The sequence below is a fragment of the Priapulus caudatus genome, unplaced genomic scaffold (assembly GCF_000485595.1).
Source record: "Priapulus caudatus unplaced genomic scaffold, Priapulus_caudatus-5.0.1 Scaffold73, whole genome shotgun sequence".
NCBI lineage: Eukaryota > Metazoa > Priapulida > Priapulimorpha > Priapulimorphida > Priapulidae > Priapulus > Priapulus caudatus.
Genome location: NW_014577134.1, coordinates 265,215 through 283,962, shown reverse-complemented (window position 1 = coordinate 283,962; position 18,748 = coordinate 265,215).

Below are 18,748 nucleotides of genomic sequence, written 5' to 3'. Positions count from 1 at the left end.
GAGAGAGAGAGAGAGCAGCAGAGACGGGAAGAGAGAGGACGAGGATCGAGAGCGCCTCAACGAGAGAGAGAGGAGGAAGAGGGCGGGGCGGGAGAGATGAGAAAGAGAGAAGAGAGACAGAGAGAGAGAGAGAGAGAGAGAGAGAGAGAGAGAGAGAGAAAAACACACACACAGAGGGGGGGGGAGAGAGAGAGAGAGAGAGAGAGAGAGAGAGAGAGAGAGAGGAGAGATCGCACAAATGCAGCAGACAGTGGAAACGTGCAGACCGTCATCAGTCTCCGCGGCCGTCTGCCTCGCACAGAAAAATGCGGGCCATTCGAATTTCACCCTCCGGACTTCCGATATCGATATTCTTAATAATTAACAAAATTACACGGAGAACAGCTGGTGCAGAACAAGCCTCTGGTAAACAAGTCTGCAAAAACGCACCACAAGCTTCATGAATCATAGACAGGTAGGAGAGGAGAACCAGAGCAGTGGACGAGCGCACAGTACAACGACTCATTACTTGCATCCACTGGGAGATAAATGTGCAGCAGTCGAAACGTGGGCAACATGAAACCTCCGCGTCGGACAGTAAATACGAGCTTAGTTTCTTCTACAGTACTATCTTCTTTTTATAATTCTTCTTCTTCTTCTTCTACATTGTCATCATCATTGATCATCGTCTTCTTCTACTTTTCCTCTTTTTTCTGTTTTGTCTCATTCTTCCTCAACTTAGATTAGACTGCTATAGCACTACTACTACTACTACTACTGCTACTGCTACTGCTACTACCAAGAGCTAATAGTTAGCTCTTGCTACTACTACTACTACTACTACTGCTGCTGTTGATACTGCTGCTACTACTACTACGACTACTACTACTACTACTACTACTGCTGCTGCTACTACTACTACTACTACTACTACTACAGCGACTACTACTACTACTACTACTACTGCTGCTGCTACTACTACTACTACTACTACTACTACTACTACTACTACTACTACTACTACTACTACTACTACTACGCTGCTACATTTTTCTCCCCTTATTTATTTTTTTTATTTCTTCTCCGTGACCACACCGAGTACAGTACACAACGTCAGCATAACAATGCATCCATCATCGGCATCCTGTATATTTGAATTTAAATAATTGCCATCAATAATAACAACGACAACAGTAATAACAACAACAATGTCATTGTAGCCAGATTCTTGGCATGTGAAATTAATAAAATTTTCAGTTGCTTACATTAATTAGTTACTCGTCCTAAACTTCTACTGATAATTTCTCATATAACAATGTGTCCATAATGGATGCATGAGATACCGTAACGACGAAAACTGGAAACAAATGTATATTGTCGTTATGATCAACTGACTGACAAAATCCAGTTCACATAAAACAATTATTTCCCTATAACTGCTTACTTCAGACTTCAGTGAATACACTGAGTGCGCAACACAGTGCTTTCATCGGGTAAAACGTGCAACTTTCAATTTAGCCGTACTGTCTCTACTGTGTCTATATTTTCAATGTTTTTAGTTTTTCCTCTGTGTGCATTTACGAAAACTCCATATCCAATAAAAAGCGCGTTATATCTTGATTACAGCCCGCTGAAGTTACATCTGTTTATACCGCGTATAATGAACTTAATTGCTTCCCCTAGTTCAGTAACACAAACATTTAACACCAACGGCGCACCAACGCTCTCTTAGAGAATTTTTCGGGACCAGCATTGCCTACTCCAATTTCTGCATAAAAACATGTCTGCCACTTTTTGCGCTATAAATACTATTTGATAAGCCTAATAACAGCCAACGATTTCAATGTTTTCCGGCCAACGTATCCCCATTGATCAGCATTCAGTGATCAATATGCACTTATAGTACGACTGTTGCTGCGGAAAATCACAGAATCCCAAAAGCTAGAAAATCAAATACAGCGCAATAACTATATATAAATAAATAAATAAATAAATAAATAAATATATATATATATATACATATGTTCATTGTTACATAGCTGCAAAACAAACCGTATTGTAATTAGTGTAGACCGTGACAAGAGCGTACAATCTATGATTTACGGCAGTGTTCACAGTTGTGTTTTTCACTTCAAAAATCTAAATGAAGCGAATATGAAACAACTACAAGACACGTAGCATATGACTAGCAAACGTTGCGCAAATCAAGAATCGACATGAGACCTACGGTGTTTACGTACAGATTTTACATTATTTCCGCCATATTTCCGCCTTATTCCGACAGTTAAACAGAGTAATAATAATATGATGCTGTGTAAATATTCAAGCTTTGTTCGATATTTGATAATAAATTTATGACGGATATAAAACTGTGCTGTAAGGTTTAGTACTAGATAGTCGTCGTACCGAAACACGGGAGTTGTTTTGAAGTTTTTGATCATCATATCTTAACATATTCAATTAACTAATTTTGACAGATGAGAATAATTAATAGCATGCGAGTATGATAATATTTCAATATTCAAACTTTGCCTTAGCAGTGCATGCAAGCAAAGAACCTTGTATTTTAAATGCGATCGTTTGAGACAGTCTTCTCTTCGTAAGACTACAGCAGAATGGGTTTCTGTATATGGTAGCCATTCGGATCCCGGCGAAGAGAAATACTGACTCGAAATATCGTATTTAAAATATAAGGACGCCGTCTTTTTCTATACGGTAATTTTACATTTGGCCAATAGCACATAAAACCATTTATGTGATCTTGATTTTCTTCCATCTGTCTATATCTGTCTATCTCTCTTGCTGTTTGTTTGTCTCTGACTGCCAATTCAGCAATCTATCGTTCTTTCTCACTTGACAGCCCTTTCTCCCCTTTCTTTCTCCATAACTCACATATATATTATATATATATATATATATATATATATATATATAACTCTGTGTATCTCTGCATACATGCAGAGGCGATCCGAGAGTTCTCAGCTATACGAAATATTTTGAGCGCCGCACAAGAGGCTGCATGGCTCGATGACGCAACAGCCATGAGTGTCAGTCACAGAACACGCCTCAAAACATTTGCCTATTTTTACGCGCCGCTATAAAAACACTTTATCTATTTTTTTTTCTCTCGAAGAAACGTCAAATGGTTTAAAAGTAGGGCATTCAATGAAACTGCATTCCATAAGACGTTGGAAATGATACCCGCACGGTCTATAAATGGAAGGGATTCCACGTTTCAGCCACAGCTAAAATTTGCGCCGCGCGCACATCTATAAAATAACACATTACTGAATGCTGCTACTCAGGACTACATTCACTGCAATAGTAGAGAAAATCACCTATGCGAATATCGTATATAAATGGGTCATAAGGCACCGCATGAAGCAGCAACCGGGTATTTGCGCGAAGCCGTTACCGTGCTTTGCGGAAATTTCAAACACCAAGAAAAAGATTACGACGTTTGGGTTACAAAACATCATATATACTGATATATTTATGTGGATTACGTTTATTGCACCAAAGACGGGCGCGAGCGGGCAACGTGCGCATATGTACAGTGTACACAGTTCGATCCGAGGCTAGCATTTATCCAAGAGATAAACATTCTTCGCATTTTGGAAATAACAAAACAACACTGTACGCTGCTATGCTATACTTGCAAACGCGCATGGACTAGAAAACTTGCCAAATCACGCAAAGAATTGCAGGAGCAAAATGACAACCTCCAAAACAAACATCTTTTATTTCAATCCATTAGGAAATCGCCGAGCGCGCGGAATTTCCACCGATCGATCGCACGTTGTTTTGAAATTCGTCACCCCACGCTGAAGTTTTTGCAAGTGGTCATTTTAGGTGTTTGGCAAAGGAAAACACGTGGTTGATTTCTCCTGAAAATTGTTCAAAGCTGAGAGCGGCCATTTCACTGCTTAGCACTCAAGAGAAATGCTCACGTAGACGGACACCGCTTTTAGCAACCTCGCTGTCCGTGACCGCAAGAGTGCACGGCGCGTGCCCCATCTACGATCACCAATAGAAACCCAGTGGGCTCGCAGCCACATTCATTGAGAAACTATCATTTCCATTCCCAGGGCGAGCTAATTTGGCAAGATTCTTTGGAAAGTGTACGCGTCGATTCCATGTCTGTCTCGTTTTCGTTCTGACTTTCTCTCTCTCTCTCTCTCGCTCTCTCTCTTTTCTCTTATTTCGCTGTACAAATTTCTTATTAGAATCCGGAGGCAAGTCGGCAATCGAAGCTAGGAAGAGGAGAGACGATGCAAGCGGAGGCACACGGCGCCGACTCGGCACCCTCCACGATAAAGAGCAAGAATACACGCAGTAGTGGCTACCGCGGATCTACATCGCAGCTGGCGTCATGTCACATGTCACGCATCAATAACGACATCGCCCTGTCGCGTTGCTCTGACGCCGTGTCACAAATTCACGTCTTGACTTGAGGAGATATCGTAACTTTAATTCTCTCTCACGGAACCACGCGGGGGGCAACTCTTCCCTAGATCGGCTCGATATAACGCCTTCTAGCATGAATGCTGTGAGTGAGAAATTTCTCTCTCAGCTCGTAGTGTTGTTGTTTTTCTAAACCCGTTGGGCGTTTTGGCGCCCCATGACCATTTAGCCAGGCGGTTTCCTGCAGTCACTTCGAGTGTACTTTCCCTCCCTGAAGCTTCTTGCGTTATTTATACAGCCAACAATCGCTCTTTTCCATTATCTAGAATATAGCGAAGGTTTCGCTCTGCACATTACACCCCCACCACCACCATACACGCTGCTGGGCATATGTTTGGCCTATTGTTGTAGGTGTGCGTTAGAAACCGTAAGCGCGCGCCTGTCTGCCGGCTATATGACGGGTGCGCAACTGTGTGAGATGGCTGCACGGTGCTGCCACCCACGACAGCGGTTATATGGGCCCGGTCTATGCGGAATATGCAACAGCTAGTCGCTCCGCACACTGCTTGTTAGCTCCAGGCATATCAACTATTTAATTATAGCGATTCATCATCATTGAACTTTTTTTTATTAATTCAGTACGTTGCACGACGGAACGTGATATCGCACCGCGTAGTGGCTTATACTAGCGCTTATCTATACTAGCGCTTATCTATATTATTTCTATGGCTTAGATAGTGCGACTCGGTCGAGCACTAGTACGTAACACTTACGTAAAGTGGGAATATCATGAGAGCACACAACTAACACAGACACGCACGTACCCTGGTCTGATTCTGAAATCAATTTTATCGTTACACTGCCAATTTAATTGTTAAGGTTAATCATGGGGCTTCTATATATTGCACATTCGTGTCTCGCCAGAGCGGCGGAACGATTAGGTAAACAATTTGCTGACACACGAGACATTGGCGGTGCATATGCACGAAGCGACCGATAAGCTGTCAAACATTTCATGCGAGATATCTTAGAATAAATAGACAATTACATTATCCACCGATTTCATGTCACTTTTAATTGTCTGGGGACGAATTAATTCGGTAATTGATTTTATTCTTTCCAATGCTCATATGCCCATTCTCATTTATAATGCATTACGAATCTGCAGACGTGTTCTACAAGCTACCCGTGATACTTACGTGATTACCAACCGCGTGGTCTTCTACCCCGTGTCCCAACACGCCCTAATTACTCAACCCCTTCACATACCCGCAGCACTAATACGGTGTACATAGACAGATTTGTGACACGCCACACACAGACAGACACGCACACAGACACGCGCGCACGCACACACACACACACACACACACACACACACACACACACACACACACACACACAACCCACACAAACCACAAACACACACACACACACACACCACACAACACACACACACACCACAACACACACACACACACACACACACAACACACACACCACACCACACACTAACACATCACACACACACACACATTCACAGCAGCACAGCACACTTCACGCCGCGCGGCGCGCACACCTGTGTTTAACGTCGCCATACATGTTGCCGCCTTACATGCATGTGCACTGGCCGGCGGCCGAGCGTGGAGCCTGCCTTCGTCAAAAATCCGCTGACGTAGCGAAGCGCGCTGGGAATTGACGGCGACTTAGATGCGGTGCGCTGTTGTCTAGCGCCGCCGTCCTCACAGTTTGCTTCACTTTACTATTTATGCTCGCCATTACTTCACCGGGCGCAAAACAAAGCGTCCTAATGGCTACCCTAATTTTACGAGCACCTCCACCTCTCTCTCTCCCTTCGGCTCTCACGTTGTTTCTTTTCTACATATCGGGATATTTGGTGAGGAGGCGCAGCTTCGTCCGCGTGAAAGCCGAAACCGTGAGCAATCCGCGCGCCGGCGAGGCAGACGGTGACCGGGTAAAACAAAGCTGTTTTTCACACATGTCCACACGGAAATGCACGAGGGTACATATGCTCCTGCACGCGTTGCGTGCGTGCGTGTGGTGCTGTGCATGTGTGTGACTCGTATGCAGGCATTCCGTACGTGTGTGCACGCTAAATTTGTGTATGGTGCATGCGTTGCGCGATATATGCGAGCGCGTGTGAATGTGTGATGTGGTTGTGTGCGTTGTGCGCGCGGCGCGTGTGTGTCATTGTCTGTGTATGTGCGTTGCATGCGTTGCGCGCGTGTGTGTACGGTACGCCATTGTTATAACACGTACGCACGCACGCACGCACGCATCCACAAACCACATAAACACTAACTCCAAACACCAACATACACGCACGCACGCGCACAGACCACACCAGCCAGCGCGCACACACACCAACACCGCACACACACGCGGACACACACACACAGGACACGCGCACGCACACTGCGCATAATGTAAAACGCGAATGTTAATCAACGAGCTTACATATCAGGGAGAAGTTAAATATACATAGGGAAATCTGAGAAGCAATGAATAAGAACGGACCCCGATAGCATAGCCTTCGCCTTTAGCTCTAGATTTGACCTAATGTTTAGTATTAAAGCCGCACAATGCGCATCCAAACGCTAATTTCTCCAGTACTAGACTAGCAAATACTTCGTGTCATGGCATAATCACACTACCTTATGACAAAAAATAAACTCTAGTTCCTCCCATTTCACTTGTGCGTTGTCTTATAAAAGGTATTTTGAAAATACCTCCAATGTTGTTAAAATTCTCCGATGTGTGTTGACAGTTTCCCCAAGCAACCGCGCAGCGGTGTGCTGCCGTACAGCGGTAGGGGTGTAGCAAAGATAAAAACATGTAACGTCACCTCACCACTTCGAGGCAAATTGTTGGCCAAACAGTCGGCGGTTTGCGCCAGAATGCCAGTTTTCTCACTCTTTCTTGTGGGTTTTAAGCAAACGGACCGCAGTGAAATGGGAGGAACTAGAGTTTATTTTGCTCATATAAGGTAGTGTGATTATGCATGACACGAAGTATTTGCTAGTCTAGTACTGGAGAAATTAGCGTTTGGATGCGCATTGTGCGGCTTTAAACGCGCGAGACAAGACGAGTCCAAGTCCGGTCGCCAGCCTTTCATACAAACGCATGTAGAACGCCAGCGGAGCGTATGGTACGCTAATACCACCTTCACATACACGGATTTTTCACATACACGGTTATCGGTAAACACCTGCTAGGCATTGGAAGGAGAAACCTTTCATATCATTCTTTCATTTTCAACGCTCATCGCTTGCCAACACATTTAGACATGTGACGAACGAACATTGTTCTTCTTCATTGAATTATGATATGCGCTCTCTCAAACACGCCATATCGTCTTCAGTTCAAAGCTCCGTAGTTTTCCCACTCTGCTACATCGGCTAGATTTCCCCGAAACCGCGCCCTCTGTAATACCACCTCGTTTGCCATGTGCTTCATTTACCCAGTGCATGGCACGATAAGGTCACCTCAATGTAATAAAATTACGTAAAAAGGATGTTTTTGTCACCGAGTCGAACCTCCTGTGAGTTAAACTCCGCACGTGACAAAATGTACGCGTAGGACCATCATACGGATGGGAATCTGCGACCCGAGGCAGCACGACGGGTACGCACAAATTACCGTGCACAAATGACCGACACCTCTACTTCGCACGCGGTAATGAACCTTCGACCCATCGGCAATCGCGTGTGTAGATACCTTCCATAATTTATGTTCCCGACAATAAAAACTAATTAGCCCGTTTAGAAAAAAAGCGAATGCGCAGATAGATAGTCATATGTATGATTTGCTTGGGTTTATCACAGCGCGTCTGTCACTAATATGTAAAATCACGTATTCGCCCGGTTTCTTCTAATCGCATTGTTCCTCATAATTACGTTGAGCGCCAGCGATGAAAATGCCTTATGTCGATTTTCTACACAATATTCTCGCTAATCAGAAACCCGAAGAAATGATATCATGAAGATCTGCAGACATGAATATACGTAGCTGCCTGTCTGATTTTACGTGTACACACACACACACACACACACGCACGCACGACACACACACACACACACACACACACACGGTGTGTGTGTGTGTGTGTGTGTGTGTGTGTGTGCGTGCGTATGTGTGTGCGTGTGTGCGTGCGTATGTGTGCGTGCGTGCGTGCGTGCGTGCGTGTGTGTGTGCGCGCGTGCGTGTGTATGTGTGTGTGTGTGTCTCGCTGTGTGTGGTTACGGCTGCTACGTGACTGCGCAACCCTTATACGTATGAGGAAGCACAAAGATTCGTTAAGATTGCGCCGGAAGATGACCACGAGCTTGAATTGCACGAGCCCACGAGAAGCACTATTTACAGTACTTTGCGATTTATCACCAAATAAGTAGTTATTAAAGTTAATGTAAGAGCCTAGTTCTGCCTTTAAAAACAGGCGGGTTAGGGTAAAAACCCGCCAGGGATCGCGCCAAGCCTATAGTAGGGGGTTTTATTTTTTTTTTTTTTTTTTTTTTTTTTTGTTTTTTTTTTGTTTTTTTTTTTTGTTTTTTTTTTTTTTTTTATTTTTTTTTTTTTTTTTCTCGCCACACGCCCCCTCTAGCGCGCGATCAGGCGAAAATGAGCTTCTTTCGCGCCAGCGCGTAAGACCATGAGAACCATTCTTCTTCTCGCGATAAGACTAACACCTAATTACAAGCGCAGCAAACTATTACTCAAGATTTGATCGCAATCCAGCCGACAGTCTGCGGTGCAAGTTTGCTTTTTGGGGGGTGGTGGTGGCGGCGCGCTGGTTTAGTATGCTCCTGACCATTTATTAATCAGCGCCTATCGCTGTAGTAAGATTTTGGGGGCGACTATAGCTCGCCTGCAACACACTAGCCAACAATTCGCGCTTCACTACTACTGCGCCCACTTGCTTTGCCTAGACTACAAATATACATAACCCGCCACTCCCTCTGTGATGCACTCACTAGTCACGCAGCAGACAAGTGGCTTGTTCTTTCCTCCCGATGCGCGCCCGTGCCAGACACAATCTTGCCGACTCGCCCCTGTGTGTAGGTGCAGCCAGGTAGCCAGCTACACATTCGAAGCACACTCACACATTTGTAACACAAGTGATGATGATAATGATGACAATGACGATGATGATTTGATGAGATGATGGATCGACGGGGGGGGGGGGGGGGAGGACGACGACGATGACAATGACAATGACGATGACGACAACGATGATGATGATGATGACGACGATGACGACGACAGCGACGACGATGGCGCTGCATACAGTGTTGTTAATGGAACTGCGATCGTTCATTATTCTATAGATAGTGCCACGAACATATATCGGTGTATTATGCAGGCATATATATATATATTATATACATATATATATATATATTATATATACATATATATATATATACAAATATATATATAATATATATACATACATAAACGGTAGGAGGTCTCGAATAGGATCCGTCTAGGCAGTCGTGCTCTCAATGCTCATTACAAAATAAATCCATGTGCAATGCATGAGAACTGCGCGCTGCAAACAATTATTTCTCAAAGAAATTAATGCCTCGCAACTATATATATATAACGGTAATCATTAGACAGCGCGCCGCCGAACCAATACGATCCATTATTTCCCAGGTGCAGCTGTTGTTTTTTTCAGTATACATTTGTTAAGCTTACGATATTCACGAGTAGAACAATAATTTCAATGAAATAAAAAAATTGCTACCTAGCGTCTTAACCCACACACTGCGTACAGACGAAGCTAGCAGATAGAGCAATTGTATAATGACGTTTTATCTTACTACTTAGCCGTGGCAGTCAGATATTGAGCTATTGATTAAGCGAGTTTAATGATTACGAATTGCGCGCCGAGTAATATCACAAGGCTACCACACCCGCAGCATTCCAATCATATAGCTTAGCATTTATGAATCTACAATACACGGTAGAGTAATAAGTAAAGCTATACGTGGCCGACTTCACCCGCGCGCACATGGCCAGGTCAACACTGGGTCAAGTCTTTGGGTCAGCACAGGGTCTACGGTTAGAACAAGGTCAGGTCCTACGGTCATCACAGCGTCGTGGGCTACGGTTAGCGCAAGGTCAGTTCAAGGTCAATTCTGGCCGTAGTCGAGGGGTCAATATAACGTCAAGTGCTAGCTATAGGACCATAGCAAGATTAAAACTAATGTTCGGTGCGAGGTCGTGTGCAGGTTCAGCAGCAGGTTGAATCCGGGGTCAACACAAGGTCGAATCTGCGGAGGTAAACTTAGCGCCGAGGAAGCCAGTCAACGCGCGGCTGAGGCTAGGGGTCGATACTCTCTCCAGCGCTGCAACGTGCAGAAGTAACCTAATATTTGAGCGATAGGTCCTATCCCTCGCCTCTTCGCAGCCCATGACCTGGCTCCATCACCGACCAGAGGCGCACCGACACACAGCCCAATCAGGCTGGACGGACAGATATTAGCGAGGAAAAAATACACGACAATTGAGCCACTTTGTGTTTTATACGGATAACAAAAGTTCCGATGATTGCCTAACCGCTCTGATTCTTGTTATAATGGTTACGATGTGCATTAGTTTTACTATAACAACATTTCTCACCCTACACCCGCATGTATGTGGGTGGATGGGTCATCTCCGGGGAACAGAACAATAAACTCATACATTTCTATTTTGCTCACGTTGAATTAGGAATCAGGTAACATTCTACAGGTAGCGAAAAGTGTTTGCACTTAAAAGGAAATTTCCATTTGGATCTTGGAAATTTGACGAGTAAATTGATAAGCACAAAGCACACCACAGGGCAAAGGAAACACAAATAGTAGCTCTAGGTCGTCACAATTATCGCGGCTTTATATTTCCAATATTTTAACAAATAAATTTACTTCCCAACGTAAAAAAACATACTCGACAATGGCCACTGTTAAAAGAACAGGATGGAACACTACGAGGCTGTTGAAAGCAAAGCGTGATATACCAGGTTGCAGTGATGCCATAAAGGCCGCATAAGGAAATATTCCCAAATCATTCAAGTTGTTTTTAATTCTTCTCCCGCGGGATTTCCAACGCGCCAATCGTGCGATAGAGAGTCGAGCTCTACACGTGTGAAGCTCGACCAGTCGACAGAGAAGTCACAAAGTGCACCTGCATGTGCGGAGAAGACAGAAGTCATCGCGGCGGGCGCTACAATGGCTAAAAAGGTCTCGCTATCATTTTTGACCTAGTACGAACTACGAAGGTTATGCACAATCCATTGTGGCTACATCTGCCTACAAGCAGCGACAACATTCGAAAGCACCGAGCACTATATGTGTAAAGAGAAGCGAGCGTATACACCGGTTGATAAAAGCTCATGGTATTCAACGTACGGACAACCCTAACCACAGCGATACCCTTTAACACAATTGAAAACATTCAAAGTGAAACATCAAAAAGCGCGAAATCTAAAAAAAACCGCCCGCCAATTTCGGGCGCTTTCTCTACTGTATATACATGGAGCTTCCGATCCGTGTTTGCTGTCACGGCGAAACCAGAATAGCACAGGAATTGTTCTATCGCGCGTGTTTGCTGCTGCATCTCCGAAGCCACTCTCCACCAGTTCGTTCATTAAGACATCGTCTGATCTGTGTTCGATCAGAATGGCGACGCGGTCAGACGACACTCGGATAAGTGAGAAGATCGAAGATCTCGCAAGAATCGGAGAAGGGAAACCCGCATGTTGCAACAGAAAGAAATTATGCTAATATCGCCAGAGGCCTGTCCACGAATGAATGCTATATCTGCCGATGGGGGGGTGGGGATCGCGATTACACAATTATCTCGCATTTTCATGAGCTATATACGCACAAGTGTGCTTCGCTACATTCGTGCCTAAATCGTTCGTTTTATTACGTTTTCGTCATTTACGAAGAAGAACATGTAACAATGACACTCGCGATTCCATCCCACCTCTCGCTTCCACCATACACGATCCTAACAATAACAACGATCCTAACAACGATAAATCGGTACCGTTCCAACTGTTCCAGTCAGGCATAAACAATCTCAACCCCATCCATCGTCGCTTTATGTCACCGACTCACATCGAATAAACAAGACATTGTCCTTGTCACTGCTCACACCAACGCTGCTTGCCTCCACGCTCTTACGCACACTCTTTTTACGCTCTTTTTACGCTCACTGCGTCTCCCCGCCACTCGAAGCAATGTCATTGTGTATTCCGTAGGATAGCGATGATATCGCGTTGATATCAAATCAATTTCCTTGTGTCAAGTACAGTTTAACTGCAATACAATTCCGACGAAAAAAACAGCAACCGAACTTGTGCTACAATTTATATAACAGTTTTTCAGCATATAACAAATTGGCAAGATGAAAAACAGCTTGTAGAGACAGCGATTTTATAACTGTTTAAACTACGTTTTTCTTCTACCCGCGCTGAATTTGCTCCTTTCTGGCGATCTATAGCGACAAGCCGAATCTCCTTGCAGGCACACACTTCAGTGTGTTCACGCCTCGAGGAATGTGTAATTGCCATCGGGACGCCTCTCTGGGCGATTGCGAAATACCCGCGCAAGAACAGGAACGGGCTTCGCGCCGAAGTTATTAGCGGTACTTTTACAGTGAAATCGCAGGAAACCGGCGAGAAATTAGTTTAAAAACCGAGGGATTATTACTGGATTAATAATGCAGATGAGGTAATGGATGGCAGACCCGCACGGGCCGACAAGAGAGGTTCATTACCCGCTCGCTGAACAGCTGGGAGGCAATATCAAAACATAAGTAATTGACAGATGCCTTAGCAACTCAAACGCTGTTTTGGCAGAGTCGGTTTATAATCTGTCGCCACGTTGAGCTGTGGACGTGAAACTCTATCGCGACACGCGCTCTGGTACCGCGACAGCACACTGGTTTATTGCGATGCACAAATGTTTTGGCTAGATGAACAATTTGAGCGTTAATCAAGCCCAACGTACAACGCATCATCACATCTGTGGCGCATCAAATAAATGATGGCAATGAGTGTGTACTGATACTTCTTCATCTGACACAAGTATCAATATTTATCGTTCATATAAAATATATACATGAAATCATACTAATTAATTAATATTATCTCAGACGAGAATCTATCACATATATACGATAGCACATTATAATCATGACGGTGATGATGATAATGATGCTGCTGACTATGATTATGGTGACGATGACAATTATGCTAGATAGTAGTAATAATAATAGTAATAAAAATGATAATAAATAAATGAATAAATAATGACAATCATAATGATCTTGTATGTAAGTTAATCAAGTGATTCTAATCAGGGGTTAATAATGACAAATTTTTGTTTTTATCATTGACACATTTTTGTCATTATTAACCCCTGTTGTAATGTATTACGATGATATGTACATATATATAACTGTTAGGATGTAGTTGTACTGAGAAAAATGGCAAGAATTGCTGCCATTGTGAAAACATTCCGTTATTTTCCTATCCACAACTCGCATGTATAGACAAACCCGTAAACATCTCCACGCACAGTCGAACCGCTTTTAAACCGGACCACTTCTGCAATGCTATCTACACACCACCCTACTGTCCGACTATACGATTCGAAAATTCCGAATTGACAAATATAGTCGCCGCTCATCGATTTATAACCGTATCATCTGTCATTCGTGCGGGTCACATGTGCAGGTTTAACATCAGTCTAATTTTCATTAATCATTGCGACTTCCGCTGAGGAAGATGCCTCAGACGAACACGGAGACACACGAACCCGCTGCTAAGTAGCATAGCAAGCGAAAGCGGAATTTTAAAACGAGATTATTCCCCGTTTCCAGCGAGCTCTGACTTTGCACAACAGATGGTGCCACCGAGGATTCGCACGTCAGCCGACGCCGCCATCGCCATCGTCGTCGCCATCGTCATCGTCGTCGTCGTCGTCAGCACCGGTGACAGTAACGTGCAGCTTCTGTACACTGGGCACTGCTGGGGAAACCCGTCAGAGAACGACTAGTAGCTGAATACGCGGCTGATTAAACCAGATTATCAGGTTATCAGACGCTGTGATTTAACCATAACCATAAGTTATCGAGCAGATGAATACCCAGGATGCATGTAAAATTCATGCGGATGCTCGACAACTTTTGCATGGATTTCGACGCGGGCTTTCAAATGCGACATGACATGATGTTCATAGCCGCTCGGCGCACGCGGCTAATGACAGTGATGGCATGCTGTCATAAATATTCAATTATTAAACTTTCATAAATGACGCAAAAATGCCCCACTGCTGCTTCGGATGCCCATCAAATGTCTCAGTAATTAAAATGCGATAAAGGACCCATTTTGAAAAATAACTCGGGCATTTTACGACCAGAATTTCACTGCTTTACAGGCGATAAAGGGCCACTTTGGCGCAGAGAAGTTATCACATTTTTGTGTGCAGTTGATATGAATGAAAAAATGCGCGCATGTAATTTTTACGAACCGTCCGATTTTTCCCTATGACCAATAACGTGTTGAAAGACGGATTTACCAAATGACACTCAAAACCTACGTACATTTTATCAACACGCTCGCTCGCAGGCGCTCGCAAAAATCTGGTTCTCATTACTGTGGGCTAAGGACATCAGAAAAGTTCGAAGTAGTGGGAAACCCTGAAACTTTAAACTTCCACATTTTAAACTTCGCATAACACTGTGACCTGCTTTTGATTAGCAGCGCCATCGGTTAACCGATCCAGAGACACAACAAAAATAATGCCCTGAGAAACGGCCGCGGAATACAGCGGATCTATTTCGAGCATTGCACAAGTGGCATTCAAAATTTCTCAAATTCATCGGGGGTCGTGCCAACATGGAGCATGTCAACAGACGTTCAAGGGTACTAAAGAAACGCAGCACGCACAAAATAAACACGCACAGTTGCACGTACACACGCGCGCGCGTAATGCACATAGATACTATATAGAGACTATCACTATAGCATGTCAAAACATTTGTGAGAATTTTAAAATTAACAAAAGAAACGCGATGTTCTCTGAAACATACATTTCATTCACTAATTGTTTTTAACGCGTAGCCCGGAAGACTGCAACCTAACCTATGCATGAAAAAGGTTCTTTGGCAGCGTCAGACCATTTATCTTCATTAACGCATATCTGAGCATCTTGTGCCAGTCTATTGCGATACCAAAGAACGATTACGGCGCGTGGCCGACTATTGACTAAAAACAACTTTTTCTACATTCAACCACGATCTTCCACGCAACATATCATCTCCTTCAGATAAGGTTATGTTCTGTAAAAAGCTGCGTGGCAATAAACACGATTTTAAGGCCGTACATCAGTTTACAAACGCGGCACAATAGCTAATAAGGCGCAACGAAAATAAGCTTAGATAGTTTCGCAGTCTACATTGACGATAGCTTTTGAACATTTACGACCCTTCCTACACGCATACAGTAGAAAATACACAGATGTTGATTTATTGGCTTCACTGTGAATGTAATGTGTATACAAGTGCCACGACACAACAAAGCTCCCTGATCCTGCTGCTGCTACTTCTACTACTACTATTGATAATACTACAATGACTGCACTGAGCAGTGGCCCTCCCCAAAGACCAAGAGTTTGTTTGTTTGTTTTCACTCTGGTAGTAGAAGACATATTGACATATAGTTATAAATTTATTATCTACGTTTGACTAAGCATTACGCTTGACCTTAGCATGCATGTAGCACATTTCTGATACAAATCTATTTCGTAATATAGACACCATAGTCATTTTCATTTTGAGATATCATAAGACAAATCGAAACTTTTATAGCCCTATCTTGAGCGCTAGAGGTGAAGCAGTTTGAACTTACTCTCAGAGTACTATTGTTTGTATAGTCTGTAACATTCTACAGGCTTCGTTTGACTAGTCATACTCATAGATCATAGATATGATATGATATGATAGGTCATGATCAGATCAGATCAAAGAATACGATCAGAGCTGTGGTTCCGTCGTTCCGTCGTTCCGCCGTTCCGCTTTTTGTCGTAGCAAACACGAACAATTTCGGGCATGTTTGTTGTTGTTTTTCCAATTCTGTACCAGGCTTCCATAGATATGCCTAAAAATGGGTGCCGGACATTTCGGTACAAGAATTTCCGCAACACAACCAAAAGTTTGTTGAATTATGGTATCTTTTAGTAAACATCAACTATTTTCAAATTCCCATCTGACGGTACATCTTTAATTTGAGACTGTGTTGATGATGGGGTACACATCCCTCGTTCAATGTAGTCTCATACCACACGTTACACGTAGCATATCATAAAGTGTACGACAACTGGGAGAATGACAGGCTGGAACAAACAGCACACTTAATAACAAACTGCGATTATTATGCTGTTGAATAATTAGTTATACACTATCAACAGCCATTACGAATTCGTAAAAAATTACAACATGCGGTAAAGCTACGCAAATAGAATAGTATGTGTATATCCGAAAATTGTAAGATGTTTATAGCGTTGGGAAAATATAGGGGTTTTATATATAATAATTATGCGTTATGAATCGGTGAGACTGGCTGAAGCCAGTAGCAGCGGACCGACGACGTTGGAGATCTCTTGTCACTGCCTTATGTGCCATCTAGGCACCTACGAGGGATAAGATTATGTATCACATATTAACAACTAACTGATAAATATCTATCGATTTGCGAGTGCAGAGTATGCAACTGGCAGTAATGTTGGCGAGTAACGTTCGTTATTTATGTAGGCTACACTGGCGCACCTAAATGGTAACGCAATTAGAAGTCTCAGTTACAGCCATAAATGGAACTGAGTCATTTTCATCAAGGAATGCATCAAATGACAGGTATTTAGGTTGTGAACGTGATCCTAGAAACGCTTCTGGTAAGGAACAGGATAACAGTACTATATGGTTCATTGCAAATGCGTGGAGTCTACACGTTGTATCATAGCTGAAAGCGATCGCGTCTACTTATCAAATGTCACCAGCTCTTCATTTTGGCTCATGTTCCAGCTGCTCTATTTATCAAACGTTACCAGCTATTCTGCTCGTAGCAGCCAGCATCTGCTCATTTATTTATAGCGCTGACACACAACGACAGTTCTCTTCTTTTTTTGTTCTCGAATTCTAAAGACCCGATTCCACGGATAGGTTTCACGTCGAATTTTAATCAATAGAGGCACCACCAAACGAGGTGCCATGATAAATAAGTAAACATGGATATCCTCTATAAGAAGAGACGATGACACGCCTAAATTCGCGAGTCTTCATCGAGGGAGATAACTACACCTAGCGACGTCCCTCCCTTTACTCAGCGGCGTGCGCATGCGCATGACCAGGTTCACATCGTGAATTTAGTTGCATATCAACTAGTGCTTGAATAGCGTTAAATGCATTCAAATGGGAAATATGCCAAAATAATTATTGTCATTTCACAATGCCGGATAAAAGCAAGCGTCGTGTGCACGCTGATTGAAGTGGGCTTCCTACTGCTGGTCGTGACACCACATTTGTAGTCGCACTAAATGATAATTTGACAGAGCAAACCATTTTGTCTGATGCAGTAAAAAACCTAGGTTAAAATTGTTTAAAATCAGATAAAAAATCATAAAGTGCTTTGCCGAATAAGCTCTGCCATTATGCATGCACGGTCAATGCACAATCAAGCTCTAGAGATTACCAGAATGACTCCTGACGAATAAGAGTTGAATTACATTAACATGATGAAACAAAAAAAAACACGTATTCGCTGGCTTTTGTGGGCGCGTACTCCGCATGTAAGCTGCTACGCGAATGATGCATGGGTACCTAACCACCTGGCCATTTCTATCTCAGTTGGGAGAAACAGGTATCGAATAATCTACGCGAGCATAAATGCCGTGTGTCCGTAGCTTTTAAATGTCACGGTAAAATCGAAAGCACAGCGTAATGCATCGAGGCTGGAGCGTCGGGCGGCCATTTCTAAATGCATGTCAATGATTCTCGCGAGACATGACTATTGACCAAAAACAAGCTGCCCTTTCATTGGATCCACATAGCAACTCGCCGTAGCGAGGGTACGGTAAATCCATACGCGACGGCACCAGCCGCCCGTAATGTCGCGACGAGCGAATGCGCACCGCGCACTCGCACACACTCAAACGTCGCGTCTTTTGTGCGATCGGGACGTGCGATCACCGTGTCGCGTGGGGCCCTCTGGGAACACACAGTGAAACACGCACGCACGCACGCACGCACACGCACGGACGCACGGACGCACGCACGCACGCACACACTATGCACACAC